Raw genomic sequence first — 13878 nt, forward strand, 5'->3', positions numbered from 1 at the left:
ATTTAACATAAGTCAAGTCGTATCTAACAGATGTCGTTCTTTTTTTTTTGTTCAGTGAATTCGAATTAGTTATAAAATAATCTAATAGATGGCGTTAATATAATACGACCATAAAGAATGCTTTCATAAAAGTAAGAAGTTCTAGCTATGGTAATGGCATTTTTATTTAGTAGGGTAATATGAAAAGTAATCTCGTAGCGCTGTAGTCAATACAGAACAAAGCGCGTGTCTATGGTCCGATTTGTTCAATTTCTGACAGTCAGTTACTGCTTCTATTGGAAGTGGCTTGTGTCGTTTGTGCGAAATACATTTCTCGTGTAGATGCTATTTGTTTTTTTAAATGTTGTGACTGACATTGATACAAATTTGTGGGTTTGTTTATCTCAAGTTTAAGTGAAGTGATTTAGGTGTTGTTAAGTTAACATTTTCGTGTTAAAAACATGCTGTAGTAGTCAAAAATCGTCTGTGTTAAACCAAGTTTGCCGGCTGTCTTGTTATGGTGAGTACAATCGATATTTACCCCCTTTTATTCGGGATCGTGCAGCTTTTTGGTTTTTAACACGCTTCAGGACTTTTTGTTACATATTTTTGACAATATTTCGCAACGACACATACCGTAAATAGCGTTTATTTCTTGTGTTATTAAGCGCATGATTACGTCCGATTTACATCGTTTACTGTCTTCAAACATTCAAGTTATTTCTTTCTATTGCATTATTAGTGGTTCTGGCCAATTAACTAACTAGTAGATTCGCAAGATCGATTGGAAGTATGCTAGAGAAGTTTTATTTTTTGTTTATCTTTACAGTTGTGTTTCTTGGCTGTTGCCATAATGAATAATTAAAATAACTTTCTCATACTTAACTGTATGTCTTAATATGGTAAGATTTTATGACGTATAAACAAAGGAGATTGTTTACTTGATTATATTTTTAATTTATGCTTTTTTTAAGACAAGGCACTGGAAATATTTTATGACTAATTTTATTGTCAGTTGAACAATTCATATAAGAATGCAACTAGTTTTTATTTTGGGAATGTATAATTTTGTTTTGTTGCCTAATATTTATGAAAAAAAAGTTAAACTTCATAAAAATACATTTCCATTATATTTAAAAGTTAGAAAGCAACAAACATTTGATTACCAAATACATACAAGAGAAGAAGAAATAATAAAAATACATACATACAATGACCTTTTAAAAAATTACAATTCTTTTTTATAAGTACTGATTAATATGAACATAAATTATTTAAGAAAAGCAATTGATATGATAAAATAATTATGGTTCTTATCCAAGTATCATTATTTAAAAAATAAAACAAAATAAATTAATAATTATCTATGTTAAATTATAAAAAATAATTATTATAATTTGATTTGCTGTCCAAACTTTGTGTAATGTTTTGTAGTTGTTATTATTATTTCATTGCAATGTTAGTTAAACATAAGATATAATAGTGACATAATTTATATCCACAAATAGAATGTTATTATTGATAAAATTTTTCAAGTCTCGGTGTACACTGGTAAGTAATGATCACGGACCAAAGTCAAGTGAGCATCATCTGGGTCCTATTCTAAAATTTTAATTATTGCAATGGTTTGGCAATGTAATATTATCTTTATCTGGTTGCATAAATTTTCGTACTATCCTACATGCGTTCAGTATTGCAGCTTTCTGTAACTGAATAAATGTATGTGAAGGTAAGTCAAGTGCTTTAAGTGACTGATGTAGTTGTTGCGGGATGATGCCTGTAGTAGAAAGAACTATCGGTACTGTAGTTACTTTTTGTAAATGACAATTTCTTGTTATTTTATCTTTTAATTCCGTGTATTTTCCTAATTTTTCGGATATGGTATTCTGTAAATTATGAGTGTTTGGTATTGCAATATCTATAATGTAGTCAGTTTTATTTATTTTATTTATAACAGTGATGTCAGGTCTATTGTAAGGTATTGTTTTGTCGGTTAAAATTGCTCTGTCAAAATATAGTCTGGAGGTTTGATTTTCTAAAACTGTTTAGGGTTTATATTTGTAGTAAGCTGTATGATTCTTGGGATCTATAAGGTTAAATTTTAAAGCTAGTTTTTGGTGTATTATATATGCAACCTGGTCATGCCTATGCTTGTAGTCAGTTTGAACTATTGTTTTACATGCACCGGTAATGTGTTGTATGGTTTCAGAAGAGCTATTGCATTGTATACACATGTCTGTCGGTATAGTGGAATTTTTCATAATATATTTTTGATAGTTGTGTGTCTCAATAACCTGATCCTGTATTGCTATAATAAAGCCTTCCGTCTCAGGGAAGTGCGCACCACAATTGAGCCATGCGTTCGATGCTAATTTGTCGACGTTAAATCCTGGTTCAAATCCTGATAGTGTCTTCCGTGCAGACTTCCGGGCCCATTCGTTCATTTTCATTTGTCTGTCAGTCAAAATTTTCAATTCTCTGTATATTATTGTCTTTCAAGTTTAATGGTGTAAATTTGTTATCGTTTTCTACTATAGCCTTGTGTAAAATTGATGATGTAGTTTTATGGTGGAAGAATTCTCGCAATGTGGTTATCCGCTTATTATGAAGATTTACGATATCAATTAGGCCTCTTCCTCCATCTTTTCTAGGAAGTGTTATACGTTGAATACCTGAGCGGGGATGATGTTTTCTGTACTTTGTCATAGTCGTGTTTAATGTACGTTGCAATTTCTTTAAATCAGATTTTGTCCACTTAATAATAGCAAAAGAGTATGTTAATTTGGGTACAGCGAATCTGTTGATGGCTTTTATGAAATTTCTTGAGTTTATTAAAAATTATTGATATTATTATACTATTTGTTGATGGAATAAAATAAATGAAATCAAAATGAGGTTGAAAATTTAAAGCAAAGTAAAACTTACGAATATAAGCTATTAAAGAAAAACAATAAATAGTATAATGTATTTTATAAATAGGAATATGTGATACCGAATATCAGTTTAAAATGATGTAACTCTACAATAAAATAAATTTAATTAATTCTCGTTTTAAACTTTATATTATTAATTGATTTATTATTAAATATGAGCAACAATTGTCTCTAAATGAGTCACGAGTGTTGAATATTTTATCATAATTTAACACTCAATAGCCAAAATCGCTTTTTATATTTTAAAGTATATTCTTAAATAGACACATCTTGATTATATTGTATCCAGTTTTTAAAATATACTTATTGTACAGAATTCAAATTATGTTATCTTTGTATGGTGTTAAAGTAATGCTGTCTCTTTCTCCGTACAAAAAATTACACCAATCAGATTGTTATAAATACGTAAAAAAATATATAGGTATATTTGTGAAACAAATGATTAAAAAAAATAAACATTTTAATTATATTAAAAGTGTACTTTCAATATTATCATTTATTATTAAGTAGGTATTTCATTTCACTTATGTTTTGTGGCTACTGTACTATCGGCGATGTGATGACAAGGCATCCCCATCATGGAGTCCCCCCTCCATTTCATCCTCCTATTCTTCCGATACATGTCGATCTTCTACGATAAATAACGTATGTGAAATCGAACGAACGAATTTTACTACATTAATAATAAAATATCGTTCATTTATTAGTATAATTTTAATGAAAACTCAAAGCAATCGATACTTTTTATAAAATTGCTTAATAAATAGAAATTGTAACGCGAATCGAAAAAGTAAATTATTTAGATACTATAGTAATAAGTTATTATTCAAAAAGTGTTCATAGGGTAGATAAAATAATTCCACTTCGTAGAAACAGACAATGTATAGAAAATTAAGTAAAATAAACTAGTGCAGTAAAAGACGGTTGACTGATTTACGATATAGATATAGCACAGATAAAGAATCATTGTAACACGAGTCCGTTGAGGCATTATAAATACGTACTTGTGCTTCTCGTTTTAAATAAAATGTTAACATAGAGTAGGTACATTTATTCTATGCACAGTAAAAAGCAGACTAACGTCGATGTTTTTTTTTAATATTCTCATTTAGTTTATATATATATAATTATGTTTATGTATAAGTCACGTTTGAACATATGATATTTCTATAAATCAAACTTGAGGTACTAACTTTATATTTTATTCTTGAATATGAGAATGAAAAACGCACGCCAATGTTTCACAGTTAGACAAATAACTCGTTTCTTGTTTTAGAAAAAAGGTTTTATTACTATTTTCCTTTATATTTGATGTAACCTTCGCTATAATCAACTTTCTATAAATTTCAAAGCAACTCGTATTTTTTTATATAAACTTGGCTAGCTGTTTCACAAACAACCTTATAAATTTTTCATCTCTCAAATTTAATACAATGGATAAAATATAATCAAAGTTATATTTTCGAACTCATTTACTGTAACTAATTACCGAGAAACTGGTGAATAAGAGAAAACAGCTCTCTAGATAAGTTTAAGAGATAATCTAAAATTAGTATTCCTTTAGCGTTCAGAGCAACGCCCTAAGCTTGTACTTTATTTTTTATCTGTCACACATGTGGCGAAACACTGTTTACATGTTCACACAAACACACACATACACACCACATATGGAATTGTACCATATCGTGACGTCACATGCCTCATTCATTCCCGCCTTTATAATAGAAGATCCATTAACGGCCGTAAGCTCTGTTACGTGGTTATCTTGATTTTTGATATTATAACAATTTTCAGTACAAGGCTCATGCTTAATTTTATTTTGACTACTAATACTATCCTATTTATGTTGTTAGTATATATAACCTATTTCATTTACTTGTTGATAGGTCTTGGTCGTTTTTTCTTTAGGTGAAAGTCCTTCTAGGTAAGTATCACCCACTCATCAGATATTCTACCGCCAAACAGCAATACTTAGTTTTGCTGTGGTCCGGATTGACGTTTGGGTAAGCCAGTGTAACTACAGGCACAAGGGACATAACATATTTGTTTCCAAGGTTGGTGGCGCATTGGCGCCGTAAGGACTGGTTAATATTTCTTACAGCGCCATTGTCTATGAGCGGTTATGACCTATCATCAGGTGGCCCATCTGCCCGTCGGCCTACACATATCATAAAAAAAATAATCAAAAGGGGGTTAAAAGCCAAATAAACAATATTTGACATCAAATTAACACGATATTATTGGTTGAGAGCTTGAATATTAATATATGATATTCATTTGCGAAAAAATGGCTTCTTGTCCGTCGGTCTGTTATCGGACGTAAAATTAAAGTTTAAATACGTAGTTAAGCATAGTAAGATACAAGAATAAGATATAATATATTAATCAAGAAATATAGCTGAGCTATTAGCAGATTGCATGGAGCACGTAAATCTAAGGTTGTTTATATTTATTATTTTTTCCATTGAAATAGGCTATAGTATAATAGCATGCATGCATGTTGATGCAATTATCTTAAATTTCATTAATATCGGTACGCATAGGTATCCCTTTTTATCGTTGAAATATTTTTAAATTTTATATACTTTTACATATAAGCCCAGTTGCCGGTTATGTATTTAATTTGTGTTTATAAGTCGTCCCATGTTCGGTGGTGAAGGAAAACAACCAATATGTTGCGGAAGAATCCACCAACGCGCATAGGAGCGCAGTGGAAGCTCAAGACCATCCCTTCATAATGCAGAACTAAGCCAAACAGTAGTACATTAATATGTTACGTTACGTTACTAATAGTATTTGTATGTGTTAACAATTTTTATTAACGAAAATTATTATTTTGATGGGGTCAAGTTCATAGTCTAAAAAAATACAATTTAATATATTTTCAAGTGTTAACCCGTCAAAAGTGAAAATACCCTCATTTTCGAATGACAAGTCGTGTTTAAATCGACTTCGGAATTGCGACAGTATTTATTCCGAGACGTTGATCTCGAAGGAGAAAAGGACCACGATCTCGGTCATTGTCATTTACTTTAAGTGTACGAGTATAAAGCCGGTGACACACTTTATGATGTATGCACACGGTGACTTAAACTCTAAATACGCGCGTTTTAAACGATAAGTTACATTTTTGGTAGCCTTACATCTTCCGTTGATATAATATATAAATCAAAATAAGATATACTTGATACGTCATATATATTAATATTTGATTCATCAAGTTTTTTTTATAAAATAATCCTTTAATTATCGCTTTAATTACGATGCAAATAAACGTCACAAGTTACATCTCTGTAATGCAGCTGTTTTTTTTATATGTAATTATATCATTCTCTTATATATGTATAGTAAGTATATAATGCTTACTAGTACTTGCTATATAAATGCCGTCGGAGCAATTATATACCTAGTAAGGTTAGGTTATAGGGGAGATTACAAGGTCCTACGATCAATAAATGTTTTAAAATTGGGCTGTTCTGTAAATACTCTCGTGCATGAAAGAAAGAAAGAGAAGGAGGCATGTAAATCTGATGGTCCTACGTTTTTACTCTCTTTCGGATTTCGGATTTTGATAGCAATAGAGAGCTTACCTGTGTTTGCGCACACACTTGTCGTCAATAAAATTTCCCGCGCAGATGGGTAGTCCGATGGCCGAGATGGAACAGTGGTTAGAACGCGTGCATCTTAGCCGATGATTTCGGGTTCAAACCCAGGCATGCACCACTGAATTTTCATGTGCTTAATTTGTGTTTATAATTCATCTCGTGCTCGGCGGTGAAGGAAAAAATGAAGGAATGAGGAAACCTGCATATGAGTCTTATTTCAACGAAATTCTGCCACATGTTTATTCCACCAACCCGCATTGGAGCAGCGTGGAATACGCTCCAAACCTTCTCCTCAAAGGAAGAGGAGGCCTTAGCCCAAAAGTGGGTAATTTATAGGCTGCTAATGTATGTATGGGTAGTCCCACTTTACAACGGCTGCGCTGATCGAATTCGGTCAGGATTACCTCAAGCCATTATAAGTTTTTTTTTTTTTGTAATTCGAATTCAGAGTATTGAGTACTTAAGTGTATTCCGTCGATTTCTATAAATTAATCAAATTAAATTTAACGCGTTGTAAGCACGTGTAAATATCATACATCAATCATACTTAGGTAACGGTGGTTTTCAACAATTCCTTGTTGTCTCTGTACCGTGACGGTATTGATAAAGAGTTGCTCAAAATACATTTTATGAAATAGTTCAGTTCGTAAATCATATTCATCATCGCAGAGGTTTTAGTAGATAAGATTTTGCGTCTGAAGGTACCACGTTATCCTCAGATATACTACCACCAAACAGCAATATATAGTATAGTTGTGTTCCGATTTGAAGGATAGCGCATTGATGCGATATAAGGAATGGATATTATTTCTTACAGCGTCAATGTACATGGGCGGTGGTGACCACTTACCATCGGATGGTCCCGTCCGCCGGCTTATTACAAAAAAAAACGCTTCTCATATAGGACTAGGGATATCTTATAGATTTCCCTGCTTGACAAAAAGGTTTGCCATGGATAGGGCGCATGTATGACGAATTACAATTCGGTTAAGCACCACTGGCTTTATAGTGCTTAATTTGGGTTTATAATCCGTCTCTACTCATCGGTTTAAGAGTACGCGTGATAAAACCTGCATGTAACGAATGAAAGTCGGCAACATATGTATCCAATCCGCACTAGACCAGCGAAATAGAAGAAACTACAAACCTCCTTAAGAAAGAGGAGCTTCTGATCAAATTCAAAATGTTTATTCAATGAGGCTCATATAAGCACTTTTGAATTGTCATATTAGTGTTGAATTAAATGTGAAGAAATTTAATTCAACCGAGAAGAATCGGCAGAGGAATGTTTATATGTTGTACTAGCTGTCCCCGCGACTTCGTGCGCGTTGTTTGAATTTAAGTTATTTGATTATTGTAACGTGATTTTATTTTTATTCTATATATAATTCTAAAATAAAAGTAGCCTAAGTTACTCCTTATTACATCCGCTATCTGCCAGTGAAAGTCCCGTCGAAATCGGTTCAGCCGTTCCAGAGATTAGCCGGAACAAACAGACAGACAAAAATTGCATAAAATGTTATTTTGGTATATGTACCGTGTATACATACATATGCATTTATTAAAAATGAGTTATTTTAATATTACAAACAGACACTCCAATTTTATTATATGTATAGATTATATGCTAAGGGAATTGAGTTAATAACTAGTACAGAAAAATCATAAGTGTAGTGTCTCTGTAACTTTATTGTTAAACTCGTGTGTAAATGTTACTTTAGTTAGACACGATCAGACCGGAACAGTTTCGATTTTGTTTGCTAATGACCTAGATATGTGCTCCAACAGTTCCTAAGTCGACATAGTCTGTGTAGTATATTTCTTTTAAATAAACAGTGCGTTTATTTATATTTAAAATATGTACTAGCTATTCGTCATAAATAAATCTTCTAGTATTATAAATGCGAAAGTAACTCAAAAAAGTTAATAATTAAGTTGAAAGTTAACTATTCACGCTTAAACCACTGAAACGTTTTTGATGAAATTTGCTATGAGGATAGTTTGAGTTCTGGGGAGTTCCCCTAGTAAGATATATAATTATATTTTAATGATATGTGTATTCCACCAACTCGCATTGGAGCAAAGGGCGCGGAGGTCTTAACCCAGCAGTGGGAAATTTACAGGCTGTTAATGTAATGTAATTAAAGTATGATTCCATTTTTCTATTATAGTTCTCAAATCGCGGTTTCATTGTTCCGAGTTCTCGCACAAACAATTCAGTATATTTATTTAATTTTGATTAAGTATTAGAAAACATTAGACGTAATAACAGGATAAATAGTCACTTGGTAAATAACCTTGATTTGTTATTAATAATAGGTATTTATTTATTAAAATAGGTATTACTATTGTGTAACTTATAAATATATATATCTCGTTTGTTAACAGACTTCGAAAAAGCTGAAGGCTTTTCATTGGCTCTTATACTGTTATACTAGTTGTAGTAGCTGTTTTGGTTGGTCGTAATAAAGGATTTTGCCTCGTAACAAATTTTATCGAATTCGCTTCAGTGGTTCGGCTGTGAAAGAGCAACAGACAGGCTCACAGATTATGATATTAGTAAACATGTTTAGGTATCTGTTAGGATTTGTTTATGAACTAAAGGAATTATTTACCGAAGGAGTTAGTGTGGCGTTGATTTTAATACAGAAAACATAAATTTATTTATGAAATAGCGTAACTTTATATTTTTATTAATGATATCCTCTAAATGTATTATTTGTAATCAATACATTTGAATATTGATAACATACTTAAATATACAATATACCATAAATAATTTACAGATTAAAAATATACATCACTCAATCAAACTATTAACGAATATATCTGTGTCTATAATATTATAGATACAGATAAATAATTATTTTATAATCTTCTATTTTTAAATACCTAAAATTAAAACTCCGTTTACACGGTAAAACTACATTTTATAATTATGTATAAATAAAGCTATTAAATTTATCCGCTTTAACATCACAGAGGTACTATTAAAGTTTATCTCGTAATATAATATCAAATTATGGCGTATTAAAACATAATTGTATCAAGCGATCTCCGTCCCCCTGCATACCTGGCCTACCCGATGCACTAGCCGTATGCGTTTCTTGTTCTTTTGCGCTCTTTTGCGTTATTTATAATATGAAATATATTATTTTATCATCGTTTTTAGTATACGTACAATATAATAATAGTAATAAAAATAAATTATTTATTTCAGACTGTATGTTTATTTTTGTTAGTAACAATTATCTTATCCTAGTGTTAGTACAATAAATAATACTAAAGAGAAAAAAACAAAAATAAAAATTAAAAGAACTGTTAACAATCACTGCTGCGCGATTCCATTAGAGATTGATATACAAGCAATCACGTCTGCTGGCGATCATCCTTAGTATGCTGTTGGTGCTGCAACTGACTTTACGCACTAGGGTTGCGCATCTTTTACGCATCGTGGAATAAAGTGGGTCCTCTGACACGTTAATGAAAAAAGATGTGATGAGGACCAGAAACTATTTATATATTTATTTTTTAATAGTGTTATACATATATGTTTATTTATATTTGTTTTATGTCACCGCAGCCCCTCGTGGCTAATTTCGGACCGATCAACATATATTGCGCGTAAAGTATCTCTACATAGTATAAAACGAAGTCTCTTCCCGCCGTCTGTACGCTTATATCTTTAAAACTACGAAAAGAGAGATTTATATGTACAATACAAAAACTTTTTTTTTTTTTGTTTTCTATAATTGCTTTTCAGTCCTTATTGTACCCGTGTCAAGCCGGGATCGGTAGCTAGTTAATATTATAAACGCTTGAGTTTGCACAAACGACGGGACGGATTCTAATGAGTTTAGTGTAGTCGATTATGTCGTTCGTAATTTATTTTAAAGAATCAAATATTTTCTTACGTCAATATTTAGGTCTAGCTCAATGAGCAGGAAGTTTACGTCAACGTAATACGTAAAATTATCATTGCATTTATTTGTTACTTAGCCTACAATTTTTTTACAACTTAACCAGGGAGTTTAGCTAAGTAATTAAGTTGAACCTTGATCTCTTAATGTTCAGGAAGACTAGATGACACAATTCCATGTTCAGAAGATACATGATAAGTTCAATGTCCACACTAAACTATTATCTTACCCGAATATATTTCTAATATGGCGCCGGTGCCTAATTTGGTAACGGCGTAAAAGGTATGGTTTTTGTTTACAACAACCATAGTTCTGTATATACGATGTGGTCATACCATTTTAGCATAGTTAAAATATAAGCTACAAAAGGAATACATTAAAAATGTTCACAGCCTTTGTAAATGTTTTTGTCGTTGTCAAATAATTCAGAATTAAAAGGACGTTTGTAAGTTTGAGTGTTAAAGACTAAATTAAACTTAGGTCGAAATAGGAAAGACGCTTTGTTAATAGTAGAGTTTTTATGGTATTTGTGGGTAAGTTTTAATACGCATCAAACGAAACGGAAATAATGGATTTTAATTAAAATTACATTGATAACAGCTTGTATTCTTTTTCACCACATCGTATAGTTTAATTTATATATGCTGAATTTCATAGCCAGAAGGAAATAAATTAATTCCTATGATGACCTCCGTGGTCGAGAAGTGTGTACACCGGTTTTCATGGGTACGCCGCTCCGAGGTCCCGGGTTCGATTCCCGGCCGAGTCGATGTAGAAAAAGTTCATTAGTTTTCTATGTTGTCTTGGGTCTGGGTGTTTGTGGTACCGTCGTTACTTCTGATTTTCCATAACACAAGTGCTTTAGCTACTTACATTGGGATCAGAGTAATGTATGTGATGTTGTCCAATATTCATCATATATATATATATGATGATGCGAACTTATTCGTGACTCCAGAACCTTCCTACTAACGAATATAGAAAAAAAAAGGAAATAAAAGTCTTAACACGTTCATTTAAATTTGTACATACGTAACTGTTTTCATATTAAACATAAAAATTAACCACGTGGGTAAAAACATTATAATAGAATAGAATCGGTACGATCTTGATAATATAACTAGTTTAAAAAGCTGCGAAAGAGGCCGAGCGCTGTTATGGTGCACTACGACCAAAACTACTTGCACTTTGATGCTCTCTTAAAATATGACAACATCGAAATAAACATAAACGATCTAACAGCTCAAGGTAATCTGGTTCAGGTGTACAATGCACCCAATTTGATGAGAGCCATGCGTTTCACAGAACTAATTAAATCACGTCAGTCCCAAAGAGTTCAGCGTAGGCTGGTTTACTAAACAATGATAATACTGCAACTGTGATAATGACTGTTGCATCATTGGCTTATTCAATTGTATGATGTTAGTTTAGTCTGAATTGTCATTGACATTCAATTATACTCTGTAGTTTAACGGTTGTAACTCGATGAAAAGAAAATACTTATCAGTTTTTTTTTTTTAATTAAGTAATGTTTTCAGTTATATCGAGAAGGTTTAGATCTACTCAATTATAAGGATATTTAGGCCAAGGCTATATTAATTTCTTTATTAAGTAATTAAACAGCTTGCATAAAAACATTTACATTGAAAAACAAAATAATATTATGATATTTTTGTTGGCTTATACCTTCAACATCATACCCAGAATGGCTCAGGAACGCATAAGTGATAAAACTTACAAGCATTAAATACATAGAAAAAAGTATATAAAAAGCAATATACAGAGGAAAAGACAAATTTAATTAAAAAAAAACGAATTAAACAATATGGAAAAATTATTTACAACGAGTCTGTTAAAATGTACTAAAATGAGGCTTTCTATTTACGTTGAGAAAAAACTTCTGTGACATCTTGCACGATGAGAGCCTATCATATAAATCCACTAGGTACTAACCAAACGTTTTAACTTTAGCTTTAAATATTGATAGTATTGATTGATTCTTCATTAAAGGTTAATCAAAAATTTCTTAAGAAAGTCATTCGAAGTATTTATCTTACCTTTTGTTATTTGGAAAGAACTATGTCGTTGATAGATTGACGTAATTGGAAAAGTTTGGATTGTTGTGGCATTGAATTCGTCGATAGATTTTGAGAGAAGGATGGTTGATTTCAGTTGTTGCTATGCTGTTAGTGACCTGATAGATTTATTTATGTATTCTTTTGTTGTATAACATATACGTAAAGAACAGATTGAATGAGTAAAAGAAACAAATGATGAAAAAAAGTTTAAAGGCATTCAAATTAGGACCATAACTATTGTAAGAGTATATTTTGCCGGAAAAATTTAAAGGATAATTTTACTGTATTGATATTTAGCGCCTAGTTGTGTATTTGTAATAGCTAGTATTAAAAGATAATCTTAAATCGCAACTACTCTTTTTGAGTAGTTTTTAGTTGTGCTGAAAAAAACTCTTCCATCGCAACTAGTAGTCAAGAAAAGAATAAAAAGTTCTCTTTCGCAATTGATTGCGAGCGATGGTTGCCTGTTAGGCTTTTAATTTTATTAATAGTAAACCAAGTTTATTTTTAAATGAGTTTAGGCAACAAGGCTATTTTTTTTACATTAGCAGCCTGTAAATTTCCCACTGCTGGGCTAAAGCCTCCTCTCCCTTTGAGGAGAAGGTTTTGGAGCATATTCCACCACCCTGCTCCAATGCGGGTTGGTGGAATACACATGTGGCAAAATTTTGACACACGTTGACAATTAGACACATGCAGGTTTCCTCACGATGTTTTCTTTCACCGCCGAGCACGAGATGAATTATAAACACAAATTAAGCACATAAAAATTCAATGGTGCCTGCCTGGGTTTGAACCCGAAATCATCGGATGAGATGGACGCGTTCTAACCACTGGGCCATCTCGGCTATATTTACTTACTAAAATACTCATTATGAATTCTTAATCAAACCTGGAAATTTAAATTATATATACACTGAAACATTGCAAAGGTCACTCATTAATTCATAATGAAACAGTTTTCAAAGAGCAGCAGACTTTGCAAAAGGTCGGTGACAAAACTCATCAAGACAATTTTCCAGTCCAGTAATAATTCATTAGGAGCGACGTAGTAAATCGGGGTCAGTAGTTACCTATCAGTAAGGAGAATTGACTCGATCATCCGTGTTTATCTAAATATTTTGACGCTATCAATGATTTTCAACACAATACCGAAAATTTTGAAACTATTGTAAACACTAGTGGTCTATTAAAACAAAGCCTAAGACTCTTATGATTAATAATTGTATGATTACCTATACAGGTATCACAATATCATAAATCTATAGGACAAATTATTTCCAACGAATAACTATTAGAAAGTCTATATATGATAATGTTAAACAGTAATTACGGTATTACCATATTCCAGTTCGAAAAGCGA

General features: G+C 31.7%; 1 protein-coding gene across 1 annotated transcript in view; it reads left to right on the top strand.

Moving 5' to 3' along the window:
- Positions 1-248: 248 nt before the first annotated feature.
- The window catches only part of Siz (schizo), a 163505-nt gene continuing 149875 nt past the window's right edge, over positions 249-13878 (top strand). The window contains exon 1 of the mRNA XM_026630064.2: positions 249-499. The gene's annotated coding sequence lies outside the window, so the exon portion shown is untranslated. The remainder of the gene's footprint in view (positions 500-13878) is intronic.

This window comes from Vanessa tameamea, chromosome 26 (assembly GCF_037043105.1).
Source record: "Vanessa tameamea isolate UH-Manoa-2023 chromosome 26, ilVanTame1 primary haplotype, whole genome shotgun sequence".
Lineage (NCBI taxonomy): Eukaryota > Metazoa > Arthropoda > Insecta > Lepidoptera > Nymphalidae > Vanessa > Vanessa tameamea.